The sequence below is a fragment of the Polyergus mexicanus genome, unplaced genomic scaffold (genome assembly GCF_030449975.1).
Source record: "Polyergus mexicanus isolate NDT 795.1 unplaced genomic scaffold, iyPolMexi1.0 SCAF_5, whole genome shotgun sequence".
In the NCBI taxonomy this organism is placed as follows: domain Eukaryota; kingdom Metazoa; phylum Arthropoda; class Insecta; order Hymenoptera; family Formicidae; genus Polyergus; species Polyergus mexicanus.
The window spans coordinates 5,221,028-5,226,275 of record NW_027223325.1 but is presented as its reverse complement, the minus strand read 5'-3'; the positions used below and the strand labels follow the sequence as shown (position 1 = coordinate 5,226,275).

At 46.1% G+C, this 5,248-nt stretch overlaps 1 pseudogene; it reads right to left on the bottom strand.

The window, feature by feature from the left end:
• Positions 1–636: 636 nt before the first annotated feature.
• LOC138933297 (ATP-dependent DNA helicase PIF1-like) lies at positions 637–3,122 on the bottom strand (annotated as a pseudogene).
• Between the last annotated feature and the right edge of the window lie 2,126 nt (positions 3,123–5,248).

Genomic DNA, 5,248 nt, shown 5'->3' with positions numbered 1-5,248 from the left:
GGAATCGTTCTGGTCCTGAGATGTCGAAATGCTGCCTTTTTATCCCCGAGCGTCTAGCGGTAATTGCGTCGTTCGCCCCCGGGTGGGGATAACGACGCGTTGTTTTCGGCGGGTAATTATTACGGTAAACGCGTCGCTTCCCCTGGGCGAAACGACGCGGCGTTTCGGCAGGTAACGCCCGGGATCTTCCGGCAGCATTCGGCTGTGCTCGGTTTTCCGTATAACGGCGTAACGGCGGCCGTATAACGGCCGTACGGTTGTTTATCGCAACGGCAGTAATTCGAGTATTAAAAAGGACGCTAGGCGCCAATCTGCCAATGCCCGGCTGGTGTTCGCCGGGCGGCAGACTTCCGGCTGGTCTATTTGCCGGGTAACGATGGGGGGTGCATCGTTACAAATGTAATCATTAATTAATAGCTTCATAACGTCTGTTCCATCGTGCTTCAATAATAATTTTCTTCTAACAGCATTGTGTATAATACATTGTAGAACGGCATTTGCATAACAGGAAACATTATCTGTGTTGGTAAAGCTTTTAATGGGCGTTAATAAAATACTTTCAAGATTTGTTGATTTTTCATAAATTTCCTGTCCAGTAACAGGCACTGTCCATAATCGATCCTTAATTTTATTATATTAATTTTTTTGTATATTAATGCTTTCTATATCTTAACGATATAAGTTTCTTAAACGATTATATCCAACAATGGCTAATTCATTAGCTTTTATAGATCCTGGATCAAAATTTATCAAATGTAATCCCTCTAGGGATGTGACTCGTGATAATGCCACACATATTTGACCACAACTGAAAATAAGATTTCGGCATCAATGATAGCCGAATTCAAACTTAAGCCTTGACTCTTATGGATTGTTATCCCATAACTAAGTGATAACGGAAATTGTCTTCGAATAACATATGCTTTCTCCATTACTTCAAATTTAACATTTACACGTTCTATATTGAATTGTTTTCCATTTGATAAAGTAATTGTTAATGTATTTACATCCTGATTATCAATTCCAGATAGCCAAGAATGTTAAAATCACGTTTTGCCAAAGCTTTGCGACAAGGTGTGCTTTAATTTTGACAACAATTGTCTAGCAAACATTTGTCTTGTTTTGGTTTGTCAAAAAGTTTAAAGCAAATTAACGGCAAAATTTTTTGTCTCACGATGCTGTAAATAATAGAAAAAGGTTTGCTCGTAAATTTTACGCAAAGAAGAACACGTATGACGCTATTCACGGTGTAACACAAACTTTACATCAATTAGTAGCAAATTTTATTATACACGCTATAATAGCAAATTTACGACAAGAACAGAGCAAACCTTATTGTACACAATATGATAACATATTTACGAAAAGAACAGAACAAAGTATACTCTGGCACAACGAGATGCAAAATTCACGCAAATAAAAGAGCAAACCTTGCCACGCATGGCATGACAGCAAATTTACAACTTTACTTTATTACAAACTTTACAAAAATATAGTATTCAGCCGATAGATCGTTTGTTCATCGTTATCCGACGCGCTATATGCATCCATCTCGTATTTGATTTTTAGTCATGAGAAGTATATAAAGCTTGCAAAAGCAATTGACGGAAGATTAAAAATATAATTATTTCTATCAGTTCAATTACTGATACAATGCCAAACATAGGGAATTAAGATATTGGACTGATTGTCTCTCTTAGATCGGGCAGATAAATGTCTAAAAAAGTTTAAATCTTCCGTTTATTGTTTACTTAAAATGTAAATATATATATATATATAAAATTCATATATTCATTATATTATGAATTCATTTTCAATTATTCATATATTATCATCATCTCATAATTATAATAAATGCCACCTAAGACTCTTGTCTGCTTGGTCGCATATTCTTAAACGACGCGTCAGAAAACATAATGGATTGCTTCACAAAAAATATTCTTCTCTGCGAGATTTATCGTTCCTCAGAGTTTGTTGCAGAGTTTCTGAATCATCCTATGCAGAGAATTATCACAAATTTGCTTTCATGCCGTACACGGCAAGATTTACTCTATTCTTGTCACAAATTTGCTGTCATCCCGTACACGGCAAGGTTTGCTCTATTCTTGCCACAAATTTGCTGTCATGCCGTGCACGGCAAGGTTTGCTCTATTATTTGCGTAAAGTGTGCATCACACTATTGCGACAAGCCTTGCCAGCAAAAGCTAAGCTTTATCTGGACACACCTTGTTACAATTTTGCTGTAAAGGTATGCTCGGATTTGCTGCAAACTTTGTTCAAAGTTTGCATCATTTTGCTTGCTGGGAATATTACGTGAACATTTTGTAATTGTACCGATAGTTCCATTAACGAGTCCTAATGTGACATCGATGTTCCTACGTAGCATAATTTTTCCTCCTATTTTAACAATTATCTCTCTCGACAGTCCACCAGTTTTTGTACTATCTTCATCATCTGTAGCGACAAATTTTAATGTTTTTTTTTTTAAATATTGTCGACAATCAATAGTATCTTGCGCTAACAAGAAAATATTTTTAGAAGATATGCGTTCCAACATTGCGGTATCTTAATACCACATTACATAAATTACATGTTGGTAGCAGGCACACCGTATCGCATGACAATTTTGCAATATAATTACATAATTGTTCCAATCTACCATTACACGATGTAGATTTAAATTTTATTTTCTGGAATTCAACATCCGAATATCATTATCTGTTACAATTCCAAGTCGAATCCAAGAAAGTAAATCTCTGTAACTGTTATCGCCGTTTTGGCGCATATTAATCTTAAGTTCATCATAACTACACAGATCATTCCACAAATTTGTAGCCCCTAATGATTCCAAATATTTTTCCGTTTTAACTTTATTCATCTTAATAAAAGCGGGCTCTTCGTGTACTGGTGGTAATTGCAACAAATCACCTAATAATAATACGTGTTTTTTCCCGAACCATCCATCACCATCATCAAACGTGTTGAATATTTCTGTTAATCTAAGATGTATATACCTACATAAAAGTGATATTTGATACCATTGATATTTCATCAATTATAAAAAGAATAGTATTCTTCAATTCGTCTCTTAATGTTTTTAAAACAATATCGGATAATTGTATTTAGGCCTAAACAAACGGCCGGGGGACCACCCACTAAAACTCCTCCGGGTGATCTAGGCCCGGGCATTAGAGAAGGCCTCTCCGGAATCTGGCTGTTGCACTACTTCAGAGAGGTCTTCCGCCTGCGAGCCTTCCACGTGGGGGGAAGTGTTGACCTCCCCCCCAAAGTCCCCATCTTCGTGGGGTCTCCCACTTCCCGCCGTTGGCGTGGCGGGGTTGACGTGGCCGGGCCCGGATACCCCACTCGGGTCCCTGGCCACAGGGCCCGCGTGGAGTACACGGTGATCCGTGTACTCCAATTGCCTGTCCCGGAAGTATGCTTCCAGGATCCCCACCAGGTAGGGGGGGAGGCCAAAGCTAACGGCGGCCCCCCTCACCCTATTCCAGGGTAGGGTGTTAAAGGCGATGCGGATGTCAAGTGACATCGCAACGACCACCCTGCCCTCCTCCATGATGGACTCCGCGAGGGATCTGACGCGAAAGATTGCATCTATCGTCGATCTCCCCTCGCGGAATCCAAATTGATTCTGAGGCGGTCTACCAGCAAGCGCTCCAGCAGCTTGTCCGCCTCGTCCAACAGGCATATTGGCCTGTATGCAGAAGAGAAGTTCCCCGGTCCGCCCCCCTTTGGGATAAAGACCAGTCTGGCCCTTACCCAAGCTGGGGGGAAATAACCTTGTTTGAGGCAGCTCGTGAAGAGCTACTTCAGGCGCTCGGATAGGTAGTCCAAGGCCATCACCCAGACCCGGCCGGGGATACCGTCGGGGCCGGAGGCTTTATTGCCCCGCAGCCTCAACCGACGGATTACCCCGGCCTTTTCATCCCTTGCCACCTCCAAGTCCTCGGTCCATGGAGCGGTGGCCTCCTGACCGCCGCTCGAAAACGGGGGACTCTCTAAAAGAAAGAGGGCCCCCAGGACCTCGTCGAGGACTTGGGGCTCGAGAGACTCCGTCACAGGTGGCGCCCATGATCTAAGCTTGTTTAATACAAGCCTGTAAGGGCGGCCCCATGGGTCTGAGCTCAGGGAGTGGAGCATTTCGTCCCACCCCCCTGGCCTTGGCCCGTCTGATCGCCGCGCTGAGGGCGTTCCGTGCGACTCGGATCTCCTCATATGCGGAAGCCATCTTCTCGGCATCGTTACGACGCCGAGCCCGGGTGAAACGGCGTCTGGCGGTTATTGAGGAGCGCCGAAGTTCGGCTACCTCCTCGCACCACCAGCACGTCGCTCTCCGCGGGCGGGGGTTGGTCCGGGGCATCGCGAAATCGCAAGCATCGCGTAGCGTGCCCCGGAACCATTTTACTTCCTCCTCTATCCCCTGCCTTTTACCCCTCGGGCACGGCCGCGAGGACAGCTGCGATCAGCCTGTCTGAGTCTAGCTTCTTGAGGGCCTATCTCCGTGGACGGGCGCCTCCCCGGCCCTGGGAGCGATTGAGCACCCCTTGGCGGGCGGCGGTAAGGACCACCTCTATATAGAGGTGGTCCGATAATGTTTCACACTCCGTCGCCACCCGCCAACTTTCGACTAAACGCGCGGCGGCAGGGGTGGCCCAGGATAAATTCGGGATCGACTCTCCCTGCCACCGCACAAGGGTGCTCTTCGACCCTGTGTTTAGTAAACACAAGCCGAGTGCCGCCGCCCAGTCCTGTAGGACCTCGCCCCTGGCGTCCGTGGACTGGGAACCACAACGCGTTGACTTTGCGTTGAAGTCCCCGGCCACGATCACCGGACAGGGCAGTTGGCGGCGATAAACAGCCGCCACCCCATCGAGGAACGCCTCGTAGTGGGCGAAGTCCACATTCGAGGAGACGTAATCTCCCAGCACGGAGATGGGCCCACAACGAACCGCCATCACTCCCCGTCCCGCCTTTGCTGGCGTACAGCGGGGGAGTAGGGGGTCGTTTCTCCACGTGATCGCGACGGAATCCGCCCCGTCGCCAGTCCAACATGAACTGGCTTCGGAGACTTAATAGGGCTTCGCCGCGATCCCCAACCCGCAACCACGCTCCGCCAGGGTGTGCAAGAAGAGGTCCTGCGCCCGGCGGGCGTGGTTGAGGTTGGCCTGCAAAATCTTGAGGGCCGCTAAATAGTGGCACCTCCGACAATGTGGTCGAAGGCGAGATGGCC